The 26411-nt window shown below is 41.8% G+C and overlaps 1 pseudogene; it reads left to right on the top strand.

The window, feature by feature from the left end:
- Nucleotides 2390-3310, top strand: LOC102166360 (annotated as a pseudogene).

The raw sequence follows: 26411 nt of genomic DNA, 5'->3' as shown, positions 1-26411 counted from the left end.
TTTAAGGAAGTCTGTGTTTACATGACGCATATAATGTAGATTCGTTAAATTCTATTCGAAGTCAGGAGAGTTGTTTTTTTCAGGATGTTTTTTATGTCAGAGTTCTACATATTATGGAAGCTTCTTTGTAATGTAAGGCAGTATTTGACAGGAAACTTCCATGTCTGAGCTTGCCATAAAATGAAGTTGAAGTTTTTTAGTGTGCCATAACCTGAGCACTCTTAGGAGATACTTGCCTTATTCTCACTTCTATTTTATTGTGAATAATAATATTATGGAGATGTGAGTTTCTACCATAAAATTTGTGATCATCAAGCTAGTGAGCCCGAGGCTGTCTAGATATTCGTTAGGCTTTGGGAAAGATATAGTTATCAACTTTTGAATAAAAGCATATGCTACTGAAAAGTTCCTGGAATATAGTTGCTAAGATACAGACTTGACTGGGGCAATGAAAACACGAATAAGTATTTCACACTGGAGAGAAAGACATCACATTTCCAATCAATTAAATTTAGAAAAACGGAAAAAAATTCACTACTTTGGCACTGGGTAAGCCCAACATTGGAAAAATTATGTCTTTTTACATTGTATCCAGATGTTCTGAAACCCAAAAATGTTGGCTAAGAGAAAATTTAAAAGCGGTTTATAATTTAAAAAAACAGTCCTGGAGACAAAACACCTACTAGAATTTATTATGATGTGAGGGGCTGTGAGGATTTAAATGAAGAAGTAAATCACATAAAATTCTGTGAGGCATGAATGGTTAGAAGTCTTTACAGCTCTTGGATCATTGAAGACTGTTGCAGTGTTATTAGGGCAGTAATAATGCTGGCTATGTACAAAGTAATTCAAGAACAACCATGGCTTTATCTGGGAATCAAAGACCACTCCATTTGGCTGAACTCATGGTACATATAATAGTTGGGAGACACAGGGGAGTTCCCATAGTGGCGCAGTGGTTAACGAATCCGACTGGGAACCATGAGGTTGCGGGTTCGGTCCTTGCCCTTGCTCAGTGGGTTAAGGATCCGGTGTTGCCGTGAGCTGTGGTGTAGGTTGCAGATGCGACTTGGATCCTGCGTTGCTGTGGCTGTGGCGTGGGCTGGTGACTACAGCTCCGATTAGACCCCTGGCCTGGGAACCTCCATATGCCGCGGGAGCGGCCCAAGAAATAGCAAAAAGACAAAAAAAAAAAAAAAAAAAAAAAAAAAAAAAGTTGGGAGACACAGAAATAAATTGGAAGCAGAAATGGGAAGCCCCAAGTCACTTACCCAAGGCATTATAAAAGAAACCTTCATACAGTGGATTGAGTGTCTATGTCACACCGGGCAAAGAGCTTTCATCTTGAACCAACTCCAATAATGAACACAGAAGAACCAGGTTGGTTCGGGAAGAGGGATTCTGAGGCCCTGGTTTTGCACAATGGGAAATATACTACAATGATTTAAATACCTGACATGGTCATCATCCAAATTCAGGCATTAAAACTTCATCTAAATGATGGAATATTGCAATTTTTAAGCATTTCAAGTTTCATACATGTATTTACACAGTATATGTATACATGTGTATATATACATATGTATGTGTGTACAGATTTATCTATATGTATACATATATATCCACACACACGTGCATATATTATATATTTTTAATGGACAGGGAAAATAACCAAGAATATAAAGAAAAATTATAAAAGGATAAAAACTGTGTGTATATATATAATAACTGTGTGTATATATAGTTTCTGTCTATTGATAGTGATGCTATGGCTAGAAATGCCCAAGGACATTAAACTGGGTCTGTGCTACTTGTGGTGAGCCACACAGACATTTCTCTTTTGGAGCCAATATTTTGGTTGGACTGACTCTTGTGGTTGTTATTATAACTGCAAAATATCAACAATAACTGTCGAAGAAATGTGAAAAATCAAGGCTTATTATTTACATGTCCTGGAAGCGACATGGCACACCTGAGACCACAGAGAAAGGTCTCAGGTAAACAGAGAGAGAAAAAGAGAGAGAGAAGGAGGGAAAGACAGATGGAGGGTCAGAGAGAGAGAAAGCACCTGGAGTTCTGGAGTTCTGTCTTACAGGGTGGGGTGCCTAGTGTTTTGTGGGTTCACTTTTTCTTGGGGAATTTAAAACACAAGATCTAGATGGAAGCAATCTAAGTGTATATGGATAGATGGACGGATAAAGTACATGTAGTATGTATATATACATAAAATGAAATACTACTCAGCCATAAAAAGAACGAAACATTGCCATTTGCAGCAACACAGAGATTATCATACCAAAAAAAAATACATCAGACAAAGACAAATACTGTATAATTTTACTTATATGTGGACTCTCAAGAACAAAACAAATGAACAAACGTAACAAAACAGAAACTGATCACAGATAACGAGAACAAACGTGGTTGCCAGTGGGGAAGGGAATAACTTCACTAAATTTATCAAGGTAATCATTTCATGATGTATATAAGTCAAATCACTATGCTTACACCTTGAATTTATGCAATGGTGTGTGTCAATTATGTTTCAATAAAATTTGGGGGGGGAGAGAATATTTAGAACAGGGTAATAAGGAACACATTACATTTAAAGACTTGTAAGATATAACTACAATAATAGAGATAAATACATCTTAAATGAGCATATCCAAGGAGCAGCACAATTGAAGTGCGCATTCTAAAAACAGCTAGTAAAAAATAAATTTTTTTAAAGATGAGAACAGGTCTTGCAGACGCCGCCACCCTGGATCCTTCAGTGCCGCTCAGCCATGGTTAACCCCATGGTCTTCTTCGACATTGCCGTCAATGGCGAGCCCTTGGGCTGAGTCTCTTTTGAGCTGTTTGCAGACAAAGTTCCAAAGACAGCAGAAAACTTTTGTGCTCTGAGCACTAGAGAAAAAGGATTTGGTTATAAAGCTTCCTGCTTTCACAGAATAATTCCAGGATTTATGTGCCAGGGTAGTGACTTCACACGCCATAATGGCACTGGTGGCAAGTCCATCTATGGAGAGAAATTTGATGATGAGAATTTCACCCTGAAGCATACGGGTCCTGGCATCTTGTCCATGGCAAATGCTGGCCCCAACACAAATGGTTCCCAGTTTTTCATCTGCACTGCCAAGACTGAGTGGTTGGATGGCAAATATGTGGTCTTTGGCAAAGTGAAAGAGGGCATGAATATTGTGGAAGCCATGGAGTGCTCTGAGTCCAGGAATGGCAAGACCAGCAAGATCACCATTGCTGACTGTGGACAAATCTAATAAATTTGACTTGTTTTATCTTAAAAAAAAAATTAAAAAATAAAAAAAATAAAAGATGAGAATATATGACAAAAATAGGAAAAAGAAAACAGTAGAGGTGCTCAATAAAACAGAAACGATAGAATAACTAAATCAAGGATTTCCTGTCATGACTCAGAGCAAACGAATCTGACTTGGCATCCAGGAGGAGGCAGGTTCGATCCCTGGCCTCACCTCACTCAATGGTTTAAGGATCTAGCATTGCCGCGAGCTGTGGTATAGGTCATAGACACATCTCAGATCTGGTGTCACTGTGGCTGTGGTATATAGGCCAGCAGATGCGGCTCCAATTTCGACTCCTGGCCCAAGAACCTCCATATGTCGCAGGTGCGGCCCTATAAAGACAAAAGACTAAATAAATAAATAAATAACATGGTAAATTTTATTTAAAAAAAAAGAACAACTAAATCAAGAAAAAGAGATAAAGCACAAATATACCCAGAAGACTCAGTGAATTAAGAGCCGCAACTCACTTGAAGAAAAACAGATTATAGACCCTTACTCTCTCTCCATAATCTCTTATTTTTTAACTTTGCTGTTATTTCTGAGATTAAACTGGGACCTGGGACCCTTTACTGGAATGTTCACACCTGGACAAACATCTCCTTGAACAACAGTATACAAAGAAACAACGAGGAGATTGAAAACCACTGTGCAATGGGGCCAATTAAGAACAATAAGATACAAAAAGAGACAAGTCCCATATGCTATCACTTATATGTAGAATCTCAAATACGACCCCAATGAACTTATCTATGAAATAGATATGAACTCACAGACATGTGGTTGTGAGAACAGATTCCTTGCCAAAGAGGAGATGGAGTGGGGGAGGGCTGGAATGGGAGTTCCGGACTAGCAGATGCAAACTATTATGCATACAGTGGATAAACAACAAGGTCCTACTGTATAGCACAGGGAACTGTATTCAGTATTCTGTGATAAATCACAGTGGAAAAGAATATGAAAAAGAATGTATACATATGCAAAACCGAATCACTTTGCTGTGCACTAGAAGCAAAAACATTGTAAATCAACCATACTGCAATAAAAGTTTTTTCTTTAAGATACAAAAGGGCCACAAACCAAATGCCACTTCTGGGGTGCAAAAGCAGAGTACTGGGCATAATCCCTGCACACAGCACCACTAAGGGGGTGGCACACCACCTAAGCCACCCCTCCAGCTGACCTACGAATCTGCCCCTACCCTCACTCCTTGTAAGAACCCACTTACCCCACCCCCACCCCAGGGAGCAAGCAAAGGCATCTGTTACTTGTATTTCACTCCCTCCTAGTCCTAATAAAGCCTTGCCTGAATTCCCAGTCTGGCCTTTTATCAATTTCTACTGATAAAAAGAATCTAAAACCTGAGTCAGTAACATTTCTATCAATGACATAAGGAAAGTACAGGAATTTCTGGCTGTGCCCCCAGAGTTAATAAAATAAGTAATAAATTCAGTCCCCGCCTTCAAAAAACAAAATCAAGATCCAGAATTAAAGCACAGGAAGGAAAAGCTAGTTGTCAAACAGTCAGTTATATGGGGGCAACCAGAGCTTTCTATAAAAGGGGGAAACTTCATGGGAGAATGATCCTGGCTCATTATCTAGGTGTGTAGCTAGCAATGTGTTTGCTGGAGATGGATGTCTTTGAAGTGGACGTTTCGGCAATCAAAAGCTTACCGTTGGCACATTACGATCAAAAAAGCAAATGAGATCCCAATGATAAATTTTCAGCACGACAGACACATAACCCAGCTGGATGTCTTCCTTCCCCAAATTTCTGGGTATAGCTGACTCACCCCTGTCACTCCACCACAGGCTGTAGCAGTCCAAATGCCTCCGGATCTCTGCAACTTGACGTGGGCTTCTGTGCTCAGGGCCTCCTGAGTTCCCACCGCCCAGACTCCATGTTTATGCAGCTTGTTTTGACTGACACCTGAAATTAACTGCTCCCCACAGCACCCCCAAACTATCCATTCACACAATGCAACAAATGCCTTTTGCACTTGTTGCCAAAAAAGCCAGGTCACCCAGCTTCCTCCCACCTCGGAATCCTTTTTGTCTGAGGACACCCAGCCCCCACACCCCATCTCTCTCCCTCCTGCACCCAGGACATGTTCTCCTATGCAGAGTCTACAAAATGTACCAGTTTATCTTTCTCAAAAAAAAAAAAAAAAAAAAAAAGGAAAGAAGAGAAAAAAGAATTTCACCCCAAAGAGGAATTATGATACCGGCTGTTATTTAATTAAAAAAAAAAATTCAACTCATTACACACTAAAATGCTAACAGAGACATTCCTTAATTCAGAGATTGCGAGCAATCTTTTTCTCCTCTGCAGTCTTCTGAGTTTTACAAATTTTCTGCATATTCCTTTTCAAATAAGAAACACACAAGGAAAATATTTTTACTGTTTAAAGTACTCACTTGTGAAAAGGGTGGAAGAGGCCAGCACCCGCCGGCTTGGGAGGGGCAGGGAAGGGGGCCAGGCACGCCCACCTGGTGGGAGAGCCCATTGGAGCCCTCCACTGTCCAGGGCCTGTGAAAACTGCCCCTGCTAAAGGTCACCCAATCTCTCCTTTCCAAAGGCAATGAATGATGTTTTCTCAGGTTCATCTTTCTGGGCTTGCCCCTGCTGGCAGGAAAGGGGAGGCTGCGGCATCCTGGGTGTACAAGATGCCACGAGGATCAGGAGCCTGCTCCCTAATAGACTCTTGTCACCACTTGGATTCCTCAACCACAGTTGTGAGAGCACAGCTCCAGTGGGTGCTGCAGCTCAGCATCACAGCAGCTGAATGGCTTGAACATAGCAGTCTGCTTATTTGGAAGTACAAATTAAAAGGCCTTGTTTCATTTTGTGTGTTTCCTGAAACTTAATTTGCAGCCTTATTCCTATTCTGGATTCACAGGCACAGATAGAGGCACCGCCCCAGGCTCAACACCCCCACACACACACATACTTGGCTGCTCTACGCCTGGCAGAGAGCTGACCTCCTAGCTCTCTCCCCTCTTCTTCACAGCCTCCTAAGATGCTGTCTGCAATATTACGGTCTGCACCAAACCTCTGCTCCAACTGATCGGGGGAGGGGGGAGTATTTATCCCCTGCTCCCTCCACACCCCCTGAACTTTGACCTGGGCTCTCCCCAGGCTCCACCCTCTCCTTGCAACCAGCAGCTGAAAACACTTCCTGCTCTCCTGGGTCACTGGAGGTTTGGTGCAGACCGTAATATTGCAGAGAGCATCTTAGGAGGCTGTGAAGAAGAGGGGAGAGAGCTAGGAGATCAGCTCTCCGCCAGGCCTAGAGCAGCCAAGTGTGTGTGTGTTGGCGGGGGGGGGGGGGGGCGGGGGAGATGTTGAGCCTGAGGCGGTGCCACAGATCTTCAAAAAAAGTTGTGTCCAGGGATCCAAGGTCAGTCACAAGGGGAGGCCCTGGTGACACTTTCAGAGCCACCTCAAAGCACATCTGCCTGTTGTCACCTCTTCTCAGGTCCCCACCCCAGCAGCCTTTTACTGTCTTAATCTCTTCCCTTTAGTGAATAGCTCCAGGAATGGCCATCCATCCTCAGGAGTCTGGCAATTCTTGCTGTTGAAGCAATAATAGCCCTATTTTTGAGAGATTGTTATGTGCTAGAAGCTATGCTAATTGTCTGCTTTTCATCAATTAGCTCTTTTCATTTTCACAGCAACCCAGGAGCAGATGCAGACAGGTGAAGCCCTCACCGGGGAAGGCCTCACCTGCAAACCATCCCCAGCTCAGGGGAGCCGTGCTCTCCTAGAAGTCCTTCCTCACATTTGTCTAGGTCCCCCACCAACACCTGGGACCTGTCAGGGCACCAGTTCCTTTCCGCAAGGGTAGTGTATGCAGCTGCCAAGGAGGTCTGAGACTTACATCCACAGGGTCATCCCAGGGCCACGGGGAGTTCAGAACCCAAGCTCTTAGCCATTACATGACACTGTCCTGTTGTCTTCCCTCTTCCTTTTGCCTTTTTTTTGGGGGGGGGGCTTACAACCATGGCATATGGAGGTTCCCAGGCTAGGGATCAAATTGGTGCTGCAGCTGCCAGCCTACACCACAGCCACAGCAATGCAGGATCTGAGCAATGTCTGCGACTGACACCACAGCTCACGGCAACGCCAGATCCTTAACCCATTGAGCGAGGCCAGAGATCGAACCTGCATCCTCACGGATACTGGTCGGATTCATTTCCACTGTGCCACAACTGGAACTCTCCCCCTTCCTTTTCTAATGTCAATGTGTGTTCTCTCTCTCCAGACACTCCTAAGGGTGGAGGCGGTGTGTGGCACCCTGCAGATTTCCCCACTCTGCCCAGCATAGCACCTGGCCCACAGTAGCCAGCACTTGATGGAAAAGCCAGCACACTTATCCACAGTTAAAGTGACCCTGAATTGGAGGCCTAAGGGGAGAGGCTGAGATGTTCCCAGATACCGGACACCTCCTGCCTGTCAAGTCTGAGGTGGTTGAGTGAGATGGGGGAGTAAGGGGGGTGGGGGGCAGGGGAGTGCTGTACCAACTCACATCTCCTTGGAACCATCCCTTCACTCAGAGAACCAGGAAGGCCCTGGAGCTTTACACATCCTCATCACCGAGCTGGTGCCTGGAGCAGAGGAGGGGGCAGGACTGGAGCTGCCTTCTTGTGGCAAGTCTAGTTTGGGCCATGTGACTGCAAGTGTACGATGGAAGTCTAAGAAAGGATATGACGCCCTTAATGGGTTCAAGCCCTGGAGATTTATTTTGTAATTCAAGTTTATTTTCCACATCTATGCAAAATAAATTATCTTTATTGATCAATTTCACTACATTGCAACAAGTTTTATAAGTTCTTTTCATTGGCTTTTAAAAGCCAGCTTATGGTTTCTCAATGAGCTCTAGCAATGACAGGCTTTCAGCAGATGTGACTGGCATTTTATCCCTGCTGTTATCAGTGTTTTCCAGGTCATTCCAGCCTGGAGTCAAAACCAAGGTCTCGTAAGAGAAATAGAAGAGAGAAAACCTGGTTTCTCTGGCTCCATCTTCACCCACAATAGCAGAATCCACCCTGCCCTAGTCTACCCCCCACCCCCAGAATATGTCTGGGATCTCCATGGACTGTCCATGGAGGTTTCTCATTCCTTTCGCTCCACATGCTATGATGCCTACCGCTGCTCCCTCCAAAGCCCAGGCTAAGCCTGCTGTCCTTGGCCAGGCCACCTGCTTCCTGAGACAAGAGGTTTGCTGACACCCTCCATGTACCCGAGTCACCACATACAGAAACTGCAGTGACGGAGGAGCTGTAATGTATTTCACCCCAGCCTCCACTCCTCAAGGCTCCAGCACAGGTGCCTCCGACAGGGAGGGAGGGAAGGCCGGTCTAAAACTCGTCCCCTCCTTCTCACAGTGAGCCATGTTCCCCAGACCAAATTTGCGTTCTCCCGTTCTCTTCTCTTCCCTTGAATTCTTTCCCAACAGACTCCTAGTCATTTCTACAGATGTTCCCCAGAAGGGTACCACCCCATGCTGTGACACACCCATAACCATTGCCCTATGCAAAGCCTTCTTATCATGTACTCCTGTGCGTAAAATTCCCCCTCTCTCTCCTGCAAGCAGAGGGAAAGGTTCTTGGGGATAAGAGCAGAGCAATGCTCAGAGAAAGAGGGGGCCTCCCTCAAATTTCTCCTTCCAGATCTCGTGTCAGCTCCAGTATCCTGACCCGAAGAGGGAAAACCTATTTATACAGTACAGATCAGGGAGGCATAATCACTCTGAATGAGGCCACTGACACAACTCTCTGAGTGAGGTAGGAAGAAATTATTAGATCTTCTGTTGCCTTCAGTTCTATTATTAAAGTCAAAGAAAACCAAATAGCTGGAGAGATATCAATAAATGAAGCTCAAAACCAATTGGGGCTGGACCCTGAATCAAGGAAAACATGGTGAGGCTGCTTAAGAATGTATGTCTGGGGAGTTCCCATTGTGGCACAGCAGAAACAAACCCAACCAGTATCCATGAGGACGAGGGTTCAATCCCTGACCTCGTGGGCTCAGTGGGTTAAGTGCCATGAGCTGTGGTATAGGTTCCCCCACCCAGAAGCATTAGGGAAGAATTCTTCCTGGCCTTTTCCAGCCTCCAGTAGCCCCTGGCCTTCCTTGTCTTGTGGCTGCCTCCTTCCAGTCTCTGCCCAATTCTTCATATGACCTTCTTCCCTGTGTGCCTCTGAATCTTTTCTTTCTCTGTCACTTTTAAGGACACTGTCATGGGATTTAAATCCTAAATCTCAGATGTTCTTAGTTTAATGGCATATGCAAAGGCCCTATTTCCAAATAAGGTCACATTCATGGGCGATCTTTGAGGGGCCACAGTTCCACCTGCTTCAGGTTGTATTCTCACCTGGTCAGTCTACCACTTTCTCTTTCAAAAGACCCAGTGAAGATTATACAAAAGGCATTTAAATCCCAGGTAACCTAAGAAAGTGGGTACCTCAGTCAGTGAAAGTGACCCTGTAAAAACAATACTGTTAATGGAGCCTGTATTGTTTGGCAGCTTCTCTGGTGCCCCAAGGCTCACAGCAGGGTGCTAGAAACTGATGATAGCATTTCCCTTGACTTTTCTGGAGATAAGACACAGTTGAACAAACAGATTATAAAGCCTTCTCATTTACTGCTTCCCCTTCACTTCCACTTCAGCAATGCCAATATTACCTGAACAGAGACCAAGGAAGAGTAGCTGGAAGTTAAGTATTTGACAGGTGAATGCATAAATGAATTTATAAACAGGTTGATGGTTCTTATAAAGCCCTGAAACTTTCTAATATGTATCATGTGTGAAAAAACTAATAAGGCAAATAATTCTATCTGACTTGATCAGTATTAAATACCTACTTGGCCTTCTACTCTAAAGTTGGAATTGAAGTAAAATACACAACAAATATGAGAGCTTAGTCCAAAGATGGTGGGGGAGCTGGTGCTAACATTAGTCAATATTCATGAAGCCCTACCATGAGCCAGGCAATGTGCTCCAGAGGTAGGTTTATTATCAAAAACATGTTGGTAAATATGTGCTTTTTAGTAATGCATTAAATAGCAAAATATAATGGCAGGCCTAGTAATTACCATAATTTCAAATTAGCAAGAAGCATAAATGATATTCCAAGAAATCTGCAACAACTGTAACATAATATGATTTCTACTACTAAGTCACACGTTCTGCTCATACTACTGGGGTCTGTTGCCACATTCATAGCTGTAGGAAATGCTAAATTTGGGTCAGAGGTTAATGATAACAAAGACATAGTTTCTCTTTCACCCGGGTTTACAGAGCAGCTGAATTTTCTCCATGGATCTCTTGTCTGTGGACACCCGGACCTAGATACACACTGTGCCAAGCTTTCCCTTTCTCTTAGGTGATGCTTTTTAAATAATATATTCTTCTCTTAGCAACGTCGAGAGTACTACTGGTGAATCACTGGCACTCAGACCATTTTCTTGTCACCTGGAAAGTAAAGTCATGTGCCAGAAGCACCAGGTGGGAGACATTCCTTCCTACACATAGTGTGGCCACTCTCATAGGGGCTCAACCATCCTGTGCCACTGTGTGTCCTGGGAGATGCTCATCCAAGGAAATACTCCTTCGGTGATCAGATGAGTTTAGGAAATACAGCATCAGCTCTGACCCTTTAGCCATTCCCCATGCGTATTAGCAAAGCGAGGACTCTGCAAGGTACTACAAAGTGGTTTCCCTAACTGGAGTTTGACTAGACCATGAAACTGCCCTCCCTCCTTTATTCCACTGCTGACACTAGTAGCCTCATAGAACACAGAATGCACCTTGAGAAACACCCATTTATGGAGTACTAAAAGTACCTCAAAATAACTGCCCAACCAACCAAAATAAACTGGCTTCGAATTAAACCCAGGGGTTTTTCCTAGAACAAATCTAGAACTAGCTCCAGGCAGAAAAGAGGAAACATGTGCCTGGGTAGTTTTTGCTGTGTGCAGCAGTGCACACATGTAGCTGAATACACACCATGCTCCTTCTTGTTTGACATGAGGCGTTCTATGGTCAGCTTTTACCTGGTGAGTAAATAGCCCTCTCAAAATCCCCACTAAACCACAATAATCACAGTGGTTTTTAATACAACTTTAGTGATATGATTTATTAATTCAAAGTAACAGACTCTACCATAATTATCTTAAACATAAAGGCATTGGAAGGTAAAAAGGCACCTCACAAAACTCAAAGATATGAATGCAACCAAACCTACCTCCTCTCTACCTATCCATCTATCTATTTATCCGCCATCCATCTATCCATCCATCTGTCCATTTATTTATCCGCCTTTTATCTATCTATCCACTATCTACCTATGCATCTATCCATATATCTATCCATCTATTTATCCATCTATCTTTCCATCTATCTGTTTATCCATCCACCCATCCACCATCTATCCTTCTCTTTATTCATCCATCCATGTATTCATCTATCCATCTGTCCACCTATCTTTCTATCCATCCATGTCTAGCCATCTATCTGTCTTTGTCAGTGTCTGTATCTCTCTCTCTCCTTTCTCTGTGTCTTCACTTTTTACTTCCTCACTCTAGTATACTTTTGCTTTAACACAAATGCTCACACTGTCTATCCTTCCTTCACTGAACTGCTGTCTAATCCCCTGACCCCACCTCCCAATACTGACTGGCTTCCTCTGATTTTCTAGTCCATATGACAGAAAAACACGGCCACCGTGAGCTCCTAAGTTTAAAGTCACAAGTACAATTATGACAAGAGAGACTGAAGTCTGCCTGGTCCATACTGGGTCACTTGCTTCCAGGGGCCATCCCTATGATATTGTAAAGAGTAGATGAGGAAGGGGAACCATTTCTACAAGTAGTGGTGGGAGGGTGTCGGGACAGGATGAAAGATAGACAACTAGCACCTCTAGCATCTAGTACATCAGGGAAATTGCTTAAACAGAGCAAAGACTCACTTGGTTGATCATACATTTGTTATTCATTCCAGGACTGTTACCAACCTAAGTGTGACTTCAGGCTAGAATATAATAGGAAATCAGTACACATGTTCATTCCCTCTTCTCAGCTAAACACAGGGAAAGACATCTTGGAAACAATTAAAATCAGCAGGATAGAAGATGAGAAATTACTCAGATACAATTAATAATCATTAATAATTAATAATCATCCCAATTTCCACGCACTGGGATTCTAGTTTTATAAGCTAAGGACTCAAGGGCTGCATATTTTGCTGTGTTTATTTTTTAATTTCTTTTCAAGCAATTAAAATTATTCCTCAAATTAGCCTTCAACGTGAGCTTGAGTGTGTAGAGGAGATTCTTATTCTCTCATAACATTTCACAATGTCATCCCAGTACACTCCCAGATTCACCTTTGTTCCAGCCACATAGAATGTCTTGCCCCTCCTAGAATGATGGGATATACCTCTGCCAAAAATTATTCACTTTTTATCTGAAGTTCAAATTACCTTGGTGTGCTTTATTTTTATTTACTAAATCTGGATCACACTTTGTGCTTTCAAACCTCCTTGTCATTGTCACAAGATCCTTCCCCTTAGGATACATTCCACCATTCCCCTCCCCCTGGTAAATTCAGTCTTTAAGAACCACCTCAAATGCTCTCTTCTCTGTAAACCCTTCCCTATTTTCCTCAGGTAGTTCAGATCATTCTGCAAAACTCTCAAATATCTATTAAAGACTTGCAGCAGCAAATTGACTGCTTACCTCCCTGGTTGACCCTGAGATCTTCAAGGGCACTACTGGGTCTGAGTATCTTTGTATCTTTACGCCTGGTATGTAAAAGTTACTTAATACATGTTCTTGATGGAATGAATTCATGAATTTTTTTGGTAAATGAACTATTGCTATTACCTAGAACAGCCCCCTGCTCCTATTTCCCCTCACCACACTGTTCATCTCCTTAAAACAATATTTTTCAAATCTTGGGCCATTCCTGAGTAGGAGGAAAAATCAACTTAGTGAGTGAAAGCCTCCATGAAATAGAACAGAGTGAAGCAGCATTAGAGGAAGGTAGAGGGCAGTTGAACAGAATGGGAAGTAGAAGGCAGCTCCCGTACTACAGCTGAATCATGTTTTGTTAAACTTAAGTTCCAGGCAAGCATGCGTGCATACATGCGTGCATGTGTGTGTGTGTACTAGGTTTTGTGGTAAAATGTATTTCTTGCTATAGCGTGTTCAGAATAGTATGAAAAGCCACTACTCTGTTAGGAACATCAGGGTGACCTGCGAGTCTTAGTTAATATTTCTTGTCATCCCCTAAAAACGTCTTCAATGGCTCTCCATTTCCTACACTCAAGACCTTCTATAACCTGGCCCCAACCTAATGCTTAGCCCTCTTTTACCACCATTAACTCCACAAACCACCAGACAAAGGGCCTACTGCTTGACCACCCCATCCCTCAAATGGACAAGATATACTCTTTGCTTCCTTAATTTTGTCCACCTTCTCCCACAGTCAGCCCTCCACCCCTGCCATCCCTGATGGCTTCTCTCCTCTCTGCTCTTTTTTTTTTTTTTTTTAAATAGAATGAACCCGGCCTCCTGAGATTCCATCCAAAGCAAACTCCTGCTTCCTTAAACCTGCCAAAAAATCACCTAAAACAAACCAAACCCTATAACAGGTTATTTCTACCCTGTTACCGAGAAGCCCCTTGGTTCCTTAAGATGTGCTTTCCCCCTTGATACAGCGAGCAACAAGCCCCATTGGTACAACTAGTGATGTTTTCCTGAGGGGTTTGGCTAGAAGGCATTGGCTCTTGGCTCATGGCAAGTGGCTACCTAATGTGTCCTATAAAGGAGAATTAAAAATTTTTTATCACCACATGATTCCTTGTTTTTCATATGGTGAAAATCACCTGAATTTTGCGGCAAATATTGTTTGGAAAGATTACAGTGAGAAGTTGGTTGTGTTCACAGTGTAGGTTACATTGTAGGATTTGCACAAAAAGTATCAGGCCAACTGCAGCCTAAAAGTTCTTTTAATTGGCTGTAGCTTGCTCTCAAAGTCACCCAAATGACAAATTGCTCAAACTGCCAGCCCTGCTACTCCACGACTACTGTCAATCGGCCATAGGAAATTGAAACAACTAAGTGCATTTTTGGGCTTGGGGTGGGGGTTTCAGGGAAACTACCCCAAAGCCTTTTGGAGAGAGATGTGCAGTGTACAAATATGTTTTAAAATATACAATGCTATACATCTGTGCTTCACTTCATTAATTTCAATGTTTTCTAACAGCAATTACTTCCAGTGATGTTCAATCCCATCCATCATGACTACAAGTGGCTTATTTAGGGTGTTCTCTTATGGTGCAACCGGTTAAGGATCCAGTACTGTCACTGTATCAGCTTGAGTCGTTCCTGTGGGACAGGCTTGATCCCTGGCCTAGGAACTTCCATGTGGCACAAGCACAGACCAAAAATAAATAAATAAATAAATAAATAAATAAATAAAGGTGGCGTATTTAGCCTTTATGTTCATTGTGAAAAGAATACATATAAATCCAAGTTTTTTTTCCAAAAATTTCTATGTGCTCTTCACAAATGCTAAAAATAAACTTATAAGCATATATGTAATCTACTCAATCTTCTCATAAAAATTTTTAATTTCATTCATCACCCCCCCTCTTTCCAACAGTCTAGTGCTTAGCAGAGGTCTAAAATATAAATTGATATGCAATTTAAAATCCATAATTAAATGTCTACTACATACCTCTTCATATTTGACCTTCAGACCTATCCAGTAAGATACATATGAGATACAAACTACAATTAAGCAACATTTCTATAATGGACTGAACTGTATCCCCTCTGAATTTGTATTTTGAAGTGTCAACCCTCTAATCTGACTGAGTTTGGAGACAGAGCTTTTAAGGGGGTAATTAGGGTTGAATGAGGTCATAAATGAGGCCCTAATACTGTAGGACTGATGTCTTTATAAGAAGAGGAAGAGGAGTTCCCCTCATGGCTCAGAGGCAACAAACACAACTAGTATCCATGAGGATGTGGGTTTGATCCCTCGCCTCATTCAGTGGGTTAAGGATCCAGTGTTGCCGTAAGCTGTGGTGTAACTCACAGAAACAGCTCGGATCCCACATTACTATGGCTGTGGTATAGACTGGCAACTGCAGCTCCTATTATTCGACCCTAAACTTGGGAACCTCCATATGCCATGGGTGCAGCCCTAAAAAGAAGAAAGAAAGAGATTAGAGAGAGAGAAAGGAAATAGATTTAAAAAAATTTTTGAAGAGGAAGAGGCACCATAAGATATCTTTCTCCGTTTGAACCCACAGAAGAAAGCCATGTGAGGACACAGTGAAAAGGTAGACACCTGCAAGTCAGGGAGAAAGGCCTCACTCATCAATCCTGCTGGTACCCTAGTCTCTCCTCCAGAACTGTGAAAAAATAAATTTCTGTGCTTTAAGCCACCCAGTCATTGGTATTCTGTTTTGCAGCCCAAACAGGCTAATACAAATTCTAAAGTCAAACAGATAATAAATGGTAAAGAAGGGATTTAAAAGCAGATCTCTGGACACCAAATCTAGTATTGTGATACACCTTGCAAAAGTGTTTACTAAATGTCATTTCAGACCTGACTTTAGACTAAGTTCTGCACTTTCCAGCAGCTCAAGGAGGTAAAGTGAAGCCTGTTCCTTTCATACACATATACAGTGATGTGCTCACTGTTATTTCAATGTAACTGTTCTCACTGTAAATGATGGAGACTGGAGTGGGAGCTCAGCCTGCTGGAATCAAGCTTGCCCGACACCAGAAGTCACCCCCACTTTCTTTTACTTTCATTTTAACTTGACCTGGTGGCAGCAACTCTGAAGCCAAAGGTTATGCCATGAATAGGCTTGGATCCAAGTTCCATCCAGTGTTAGGATCTACCCAAGACTTTCTTCTGCTTTTCTTTTTTACTCATCAGTATGGGCCTTGACGCTAGAGGCTGAAGCACAAAATAGCCAGTATCTAATTTTGTCCCAGGGTCCAGGTGAACACAACACTTTTTCTTTCAGTTGTAACTTCACCCAGTGGTAGTGGTCCTAAGGCTGGAGGCAGAAGCTCTGACCAGCCAAACTTTAAGTTTGGTCACTAAGATCCAACCCTCCTCTCCATTACTTTCATTTTACCCCTTTATAAGTAAAAATAAGCAAAGAACTGGGTATCTGCCTTTTTCTTGCTACGTTGCATTTCCTTATGTATCCAATGAGCTAACTCCCTAGGAGCTAGAGTCATCATTTCTGTATTCCACTGACAGCTTTTATGACTTCCAGTAACTGCTTACTACACAATTGCCATTCCATACCATGGGTGACCCTGCGTCCATCCAGGAATAAAATGTTTGTCAAGCCCTGCTCTCTCATCCTTTCTCTTTCCAAACCACATATTTCAGTGAGCCATTCCCCTGAACCCCACTTCTCCTAATACCAACTCCTTCCAGTTAGCCCAAAGGTGAGGTTTGAGGGTGCAGCCCTTCAGAGTGCCAAGTGTCCCCAAGACTTCTGACACTACCTGTCAGGAAGGAGTTCAACTGTAAAGTCAAAGAGCTGACCTCACTTGTGACACAAAATGTAAATTCAGGTGGTTCCCAAAACTACCCTCAGACTTGATCATGCACTCAAAGGATGTGCAGAACAAACAGAAACCATATACTCATGGTTAAAGCTTGTTACAGAGAAATGACACAAATGAAAATTAGCCAAATGAAGAGATACGTTGGGAAAAGTCTGAGAGGTTTCCAAACAAAGATTCTTTACCCTCTGCACCTATTACCCTCCCAGCAAGCTCACCCAGTCTTCAGTGTCTGGAGTTTTTATAAACATTTTGTGGTCAAGAAGATAGCAGAATAGAAGGATTGCAGCTCAATTTCTCTCATAAAAACAACAAAATTCACAACTAAAGGCTGAGCATTCTTCACCCAAATGGACCGGAAACATTAAAAAAGATATCCTTGGAGTTCCCATCATGGTGCAGTGGTTAACAAATCTGACTAGGAACCATGAGGTTTTGGGTTCGATCCCTGGCCTTGCTCAGTGGATTAAGGATCTGGCGTTGCTGGGAGCTGTGGTGTAGGTTGCAGACGCAGCTGGGATCCCACATTGCTGTGGCTCTGGCGTAGGCTGGCAGCTATAGCTCCGATTCAACCCCTAGCCTGGGAACCTCCATATGCCGTGAGAGAGGCCCAAGAAATGGCAAAAAGACAAAAAAAAAAAAAAAAAAAAAAAAAAAAGAGATATCCTACTCTAGGAGAAAAAGAGGAGGACACATCAAGAAATAGGAGGGGCAAGTTCATGATATAAACAACCCCATACCTCCCAGGTGGGAAGCCCCACAGACTGAAAACTAACTGGTTCACAGAGACTCGCCTACAGGGGTGAGAATTCTGAGTACCATGTCAAACCCCCACACCTGGGGATCTGGCACTGGGAGAAAGAGCCCCTGGAGCATCTGGCATTGAAGGCCAGTGGGGCTTGTATGCAGAAGCTCCACGGGACTGGGGGAAATGGAGACCCCATTCTTAAAAGGCACACACAGACTTTCATGTGCACTGGGTCCCAGGGCAAAGCAAAGTCTCCAAGGGAATCTGGGTCAAACCTGACTGCAGTTCTTGGAGGACATCCTGGGAAAACAGGGTGAATGTGCCTTGTTGTGAGGGAAGGACATTGAAAGCCAAGCTCTCAGGAATATTCAGCAGTGTGCCTTTCTCTGGAGGTGGCCATTTTGGGAAAATCTGGCCCCATCCATCAGCGCTGAGAAGTCCGGGGCAAACAACAATCCAGGTGGGATCACAGCCCTGACCCTCAGTAAAAAGGCTATCTATAGACCCCTCAGGCACACAGCTGCCTCTAATCCCATCCAGAGACTAAGTCCCACCCATGAGAGGGATTAGAATCGGCTCCAACTACCAGTGGGCAGGCATCAGTCCCTCCCATCAGGAAGCCTACAGCAAGCCCCCCATACCAACTTCAGCCACAGGGGGCAGACACCAGAAGTAAGAGAGACTACAACTCTATTATCTGTAAAAAGTCACCACACCAAAAACCTACAAAAATGAAAAGATAGAGAACTATAACTCAGATGAGGGAGAAAGGAAAAACCCCACAAAAACAGCTAAGCCATGAGGAGATTCTCAGCCTCCAGGAAAAAGACTTTAGACTGTTGAAGCTGAAGATGATGGAAGACATTGGAATAAACTGGAGGCAAAGATGGATAACTTACAGGAAATACTGAGCAAAGAGATACAAGATATAAAACTTAAACAAGAAGAGACTCAAAATACAATAACTGAAATTAAAAAATTCACTAGAAGCAGCTAACAGCTGAATACAGGAGGCAGAAGAACAAATAAGTGAGGTGGAGGACAGATTAGTGGAAATTACGGATGCAGAACAGAAAAGAGAAAAAAGATTGAAAACAAATGAAGAGAGTCTCAGAGAACTCTGGGACAATGTTAAATGCACCAACATCAATATTTGTAGGGGTGCCAGAAGGAGAAGAGAGAGAGAAGGGGACAGAAAAAATATTCTAAGAGATAATAACTGAAAACTTCCCTAACATGGGAAAGGAACCACTCACTCAAATCCAGGAAGCACAACGAGTACCATATAAAATAAACCCAAGGAAGAACACACCGAGACACATAATAATCAAACTGACCAAAATTAAAGACAGAGAAAATCTTGAAAGCAGCTAGGGAAAAGAAACAAATAACATACAAGAGAACCCCGATAAGGCTATCGGCAGATTTTTCAGTAGAAACTCTGCAGGCCTGAAGGGAGTGGCATGATATACTTAACATGATGAAAGGAAAAAACCTCCAACCAAGATTACTTTACCTAACAAGGTTCTCATTCAGATTTGAAGGAGAAATAAAAACCTTCTCAGATAAGCAAAAGCTGAGAGAATTCAGCAACACTAAACCAGCCTTACAACAAATACTAAAGGAACTTCTCTAGGCAGAAAAGAACAAGAGAAGAAGGAAAGGAAAAAGAGCAGCAAAAACAAATTCAAAGCAATTAATAAAATGGCAATAAGAATATATATATCAATAATTACCTTAAATGTTAATGGACTAAATGCCCCAACCAAAAGACATAGACTGGCTGAATGGATACAAAAACCAGACCCATATATGTGCTGTCTTCAAGAGACCCACTTCACTTCTAGGGACACATACAAATTGAAAGTGAGAGGATGGAAGAAAATATTTCATGCAAATGGGGATAAAAGAAAGCTAGAGTAGCAATACTCATATCAGACAAAATAGACTTTAAAATGGAGAATATTTTAAGGGACAAAGAGGACATTACATAATGTTCAAAGGATCATTCCAAGAAGAAGGTATAAAAATTTTAAATATCTACACACCCAACATAGGTTCACCACAATATATAAGGCAACTGCTAACAACCTTAAAAGGAGAAATCGACAATAACACAATCATAGTGGGGGACTTTAACACCCCACTTACAGCAATGAACAGATCAACCAGACAGAAAATCAATAAGGAGACACAGGCCCTGAATGATGCATTAAACCAGATGGACTTAATAGATATTTATAGGACATTCCATCAAAAAGTAACAGAATATACATTCTTCTCAAGTGCACATAGAACATTCTCTAAGATGGATCACATCCTGGGCTACAAATCCAACCTCAGTAACTTTAAGAAAACTGAAATCATATCAAGCATCTTCTCCGACCACAACCCTATACGACTAGAAATCAACAAGAAAAAAAGTGCAAAAAACACAAATACATGGAGATTAAACATCATGCTACTAAACAACCAATGGATCACTGAAGAAATCAAAGAGGAAATTAAAAAATACCTAGCAGCAAATGACAACAAAGATACGACACTCCAAAACCTATGGGATGCAGCAAAAGCCGTTCTAAGAGGAAAGTTTATAGCAATACAAGCCTACCTCAGGAAACAAGAAAAAGCTCAAATAAACAAGCTAACTTTACATCTAAAGCTGCTCGAGAGAGAAGAATAGACAAGACCTAAAGTTAGTAGAAGAAATCATAAAGATCAGAGCAGCAATCAATGAACTAGAAACAAAGAAAACCATAGAAAAGATCAATGAAACGAAAAACTGGTTCTTTGAAAATATCAACAAAATTGATAAACCCTTAGCCATACTTATCAAGAAAAAAAGAGAGGATTCAAGTCAATAAAATTAGAAATGAAAAAGGAGAAGTAACAACAGACATCACAGAAATACGAAGGATCATAAGAGACTACTATATGCAACTATATGCCTATAAAATGGATAACCTAGAAGAAATGGACAAATCCTTAGAAAAGTACAATCTTCCAAGACTAAGCCAAGATGAAATAGAAAAGATGAACGGACCAGTCACAAGAACTGAAACTGTGGTTAAAAAACTTTCAACAAACAAAAGTCCAGGACCAGATGGCTTCACAGGTGAATTCTATCAAACATTTAGAGAAGAGCTAACACCTCTCCTTCTGAAAGTATTTCAAAAAATTGCAGAGGAAGGGACACTCCCAAACTCATTCTATGAGGCCACCATCACCCTGATAACAAAACCAGACAAAGACACCACTAAAAAAGAAGATTACAGGCCAATTTCACTGATGAACATAGATGCAAAAATCCTCAACAAAATACTAGCAAACTGCATCCAACAATACATTAAAAGGATTGAACATCATGATAAAGTAGGATTTATCCCAGGGATGCAAGGGTTCTTTAATATCTGCAAATCCATCAGTGTGATACACCACAGTAACAAACTGAAGAATAAAAACCATATGAGCCTCTCAATAGATGCAGAAAAAACCTTTGACAAAATCCAACACCCATTTCTGATAAAAACCCTTCAGAAAGTGGGCATAGCAGGAACCTACCTCAACATGATAAAGGCCATATATGACAAATCCACAGTGAACATAATTCTCAATGGTGAGAAGCTGAAAGAATTCTCGCTGAGATCAGGAACAAGACAAGGATGTCCACTCTCGCCACTACTCTTCAACATAGTTTTGGAAGTCCTCGCCATGGCAATCAGATAAGTAAAAGAGATAAAAGGAATCCAAATTGTAAAGGAAGAAATAAAACTATCACTATTTGCAGATGACACGATACTATACCTAGAGAATCCTAAAGACTCAACCAGAAAATGTTAGAGCTCATCCTTGAATTTGGCAAATTCGCAGAGTACAAAATTAATACACAGAAATCGACAGCATTTCTATACACTAACAATGAAAGAGCAGAAAAAGAAATTAGGGAAGCAATCCTGTTTACCATCATATCCAAAAGAATAAAATACCTAGGAGTAAACCTACCTAAAGAGACAAAAGACCTGTACTCTGAAAACTATAAGACACTGATGAAAGAAATCAATGATGGCACAAATAGATGGAAAGATATACCATGCTCGAGGACTGGAAGAGTTCATATTATCAAAATGAATACACTACCTAAGGCAATCTACAGATTCAATGCAATCCCTATCAAATTACCAAGGACATTTTTCACAGAACTCAAACAAAATATTTTAAAGTTTGTTTGGAAGCACAAAAGACCCAGAATAGACAAAGACATCCTGAAAAAGAAAAATGGAGCTGGAGGAATCAGGCTCCTGGACTTCAGACTATACTACAAAGCAACAATCATCAAAACTGCATGGTACTGGCACAAAGACAGAAATATAGATCAGTGGAAAAGGATAGAAAGCCCAGAATTCAACCCACGCACCTACAGCCAACTAATCTATGACAAAGGAGGCAAGAATATACAATGGAGAAAAGATGGCTTGTTCAATAAGTGGTGCTGGGAAAACTGGACATCCATATGGAAAAGAATGAAATTAGAACACTCCCTAACACCATACACAAAAATAAACTCAAAATGGATTAAAGACCTAAATATAAGACCAGACACTATAAAACTCTTAGAGGAAAACATGGGCCAAACACTCCCTGACATAAATGACAGCAACATCTTCTCAGGTTCACCTCTTAGAGTATTGACAATAAAAACAAAAATAAACAAATGGGACCTAATCAAACTTAAAAGTTTCGGTACAGCAAAGGAAACCCTAAACAAAATGAAAAGACAACCCACAGAATGGGAGAAAATCTTTGCAAGTGAATCGACTGACAAGGGATTAATCTCCAAAATTTGTAAACAACTTCTGTAGCTCCATACCAAAAAAACAAACAACCCCATCCAAAAATGGGCAGAAGATCTAAACAGACAGTTCTCCAAATAAGACATATGGATGGCTAAAAAACACATGAAAAGATGTTCAACGTCACTCATGATTAGAGAAATGCAAATCAAAACCTCTATGAGGTACCACCTTACACCAGCCAGAATGGCCATCATCCAAAAGTTTCCAAACAATAAGTGCTGGAGAGGGTGTAGAGAAAAAGGAACTCTAGTACACTGTTGGTGGGATTGAAAATTGGTGCAACCACTGTGGAAAGCAATATGGAGATTTCTCAGAAAACTCAAACTAGAACTACCATTTGATCCAGCAATCCCACTCCTGGGCATCTACCCAGAGGCAACCACGACTGGCAAAGACACATGTACTCCAATGTTCATTGCAGCACTATTTACAATAGCCAAAACATGGAAACAACCTAAATGTCCATCGACAGAGAAGTGGATCAAGAAGAGGTGGTACATATACACAATAGAATATTACTCAGCCATTAAAAAGAACGAAATACCAGCATTTTCAGTAACATGGATGGACCTAGAAATTATCATGCTAAGTGAGGTCAGCCATACAATGAGACACCAACATCAAATGCTTTCACTCACATGTGGAATCTGAAAAAAGGACAGACTGAACTTCTTTGCAGAACAGATGCTGACTCACAGACATTGAAAAACTTATGGTCTCCGGAGGAGACAGTTTGGGGGGTGGGGGGATATACTTGGGCTGTGGGATGGAAATCCTGTGAAACTGGATTGCTATGATCATTATACAACTATAGATGTGATAAATTCATTTGAGTAATAAAAAAAGAAAATAATAATAATTTAAAAAAAACATTTTGTGGTCAAAATTCTGCTTCCATCTGCCAGTACCAAACTGAATCACAGAGACAGAGTTTTGAGTAAAGGAGGAAAAAATAGCTTTTATTGCTTTGGCAGCTAAAGGAGGGTTATAGAAGGCTAATGCCTTAAAGACTGTGCCCACCCCTCCATTGGAAAGAACTGTGAGCAGTTTTATAGTAAAAAGGAGAAAAACAGGTTTTCAGAGAGGACTCAGGATTGGGACAAACATGCATTCTTTTTCTTTGGGGGAATCTTAGTCATCAAAGCTGGTATCAGGAGATCTTGGTATGATCATGGCTGTGGTCTTCTGGGTTACTGCCTAGAATAACTGTACTTGGAAAAAGGAATATTGATCAGATGTTAGCACAAACTAGAAAAGTTCCTGAAAAACATCATGTGCTAATAATCTTTAACCCACAGGCAATTGTGCTCAGGGTGCCTAATCTTTAGGTTATGGGTGATTGTGTTTAGGGTGCAATTAAGCCAGGGAGAAGCACAAGGAAGGACTCTAAGCTCTTTGATTTTAGAGTATTCATCTCTGAAAGAAGCATAAGGAATATAACTTTTCTCTTAGGCGTCTAAGATGCCTATATTATTATGTGTATCCCTGAGAGGGAACCAGGACCCTGCCCCAAAGCTGTACTATTGTTGCTTGACTGTTCCTCTCTTGTCTTTGCATCCCCTTCCTTCCCTGATTAGCAACTGCCGGAACCTGTCCCTAGGAACTCAGGGAAGGGCATGGTGGCTGAATTAGGCCTATTTTCTAAGAAATAGGAAATTCCGTGTTCTGAGACACGGAAAGGCTTTTGTGCCCAGGAGCCCCACAGGGTCCTGCTCAGTTACAATTTCACATGAAGGCATAATTAATTGACTGATTGGCCATGTGGTTGAACTCATCATTCAGCTTTTCCCTTATCCCAGGGTAGGGCTAATATCAAGTGATGCAAAGAGCCCTCCAGGAGCCACATCATTCCCATAAACTACTAAGCATGGCCCTGAATAAAAGAGACATTCCAATCATTCAGAAATTCCCAAGGGCTTAGAGGCTACCTCCCAGAAGCCAGGGACAAAGGCCAAACCTCTCTTTGAGCAAAGCCAAGTTCTTTTTTTTTTTTTTTTTTTTTTTTTTGTCTTTTTGCTTTTTCTAGGGCCACTCCCGCGGCATATGGAGGTTCCCAGGCTAGGGGTCTAATCAGAGCTGTACTGCCAGCCTACACCAGAGCCACAGCAACACGGGGTCTGAGCCAAGTCTGTGACCTACACCACAGCTCACGGCAACACCAGATCCTTAACCCACTGAGCAAGGTCAGGGATTGAACCCTCAACCTCATGGTTCCTAGTCAGATTTGTTAACCACTGCGCCACGACGGGAACTCCCCAAAGCCAAGTTCTTTACTACAGCCCTTTCATCTGTTTATACATCACAGACATGCCTAACAAAGGCAGTTACAATGAAAAATAAAAATAGTAGCTGTGGAGTTCCTGTTGTGGCGCAGTGTTTAACGAATCCGACTAGGAACCATGAGGTTGCAGGTTCGATCCCTGGCCTTGCTCAGTGGGTTAAAGATCTGGCATTGCTGTGAGCTGTGGTATAGGTCACAGACTCGGCTCGGATCCTGCCTTGCTGTGGTTCTGGCATAGGCTGGTGGCTATGGCTCCGATTCGACCCCTAGCCTGGGAACCTCCATATGCCGCGGGAGTGGCCCTAGAAAAGACAAAAAGACCAAAAAAAAAAAAAAAAAAAAAAAAGAAAGAAAGAAAAAAGAAAAAGAAATATAGTAGCTACATTGAGAGTTTATAGCTGCCAGGTACAGTACACTCATTTTTGTCTAATTCTCAAAATAACCCCAAAAAGTTGGTGTTATTGGTTGCACCAGATAAGAAAACTGAGGCTCAGAAAAGTTGCTCAAAGTTTTATAGAGGGAAAATAACAGATTTGACCATCCTAACACAGCCAGCCCCTTGGGCTATTATATCCATGTTGCCAAAACATTCACTCATTCCTTCCATATACATGTATTTTATGTCTGCTATGTACCAGGAATTATTCCAGGTGCTGGAGATACAGCAAAGAACAGAACAGACAAAAAAATCACTGCTCACATTCAGTGATAGGAGAGGGACAGAAAAGTAGCAAGTAAGTAAGCAGAATATACAGCATTTTGAATGGTATTATTGTTATGAAAAAATAATAAAGCAACAAGTATACGTTATTTAGACTTTTATTCAAATACATCAACTGTAATAAGACTGAGACCAATGGGACATTTGAATATGGACTGGTATTATATGATACTATTACTTTTTGTTATATTTGAGGATGGCATGATATCTGTGTTCTAAAATACAGGTATTTCAGGTATTTATCTATTAAAGGTGCAGGCTGAAGTACTTATGGACAAAATAAGATTGCAAAAATGTTGATAATTATAGATGTTGGATGCTAGATTTATGAGCAAGGGCCTCTATACTAATATTTTCCTTTTTTTGCCTTTTTTTTTTTTGGCTTTTTAGGACTGCATCCACAGCACATGGAAGTTCCCAGGCTAGGGGTTGAATTGGAGCTACAGCTGTACCACAGCCACAGCAGTTCGGGTCCTGAGCTACATCTGCAACTGACACCATAGTTCAAGGCAACGCTGGATCCTTAACCCACTGAGCAAGGCCAGGGATTGAACCCTCACTCTCCTGCCTACTAGTCAGGTTTGTTACCACTGAGCCACAATGGGAACTCCCTATACTAATATTTCTAATTTTGTGTAGGTTTTTAAAAAGTTTAAACCAAAGAGAGTAATGGAATGGGATTGCAGATAGATCTTGTACTGCATCCTGTAACATCAAATATGTAAATGAGGGAAGGCCTCGCTGAGAAGGTGACACTGAGAGTAAATACTCAAAGCAAGTGTGGGAGAAGCCTATGTGGATCTCTGGGGAAAGAACATTCCGGGCAGAAGCAGGAGCCAGTGCAGCACACCGAGATGGGAACAGGCCTGGCAGGGCACAT

This window comes from Sus scrofa, chromosome 14, assembly GCF_000003025.6.
Source record: "Sus scrofa isolate TJ Tabasco breed Duroc chromosome 14, Sscrofa11.1, whole genome shotgun sequence".
Lineage (NCBI taxonomy): Eukaryota > Metazoa > Chordata > Mammalia > Artiodactyla > Suidae > Sus > Sus scrofa.
This window is presented reverse-complemented; position numbering and strand designations above follow the sequence as displayed.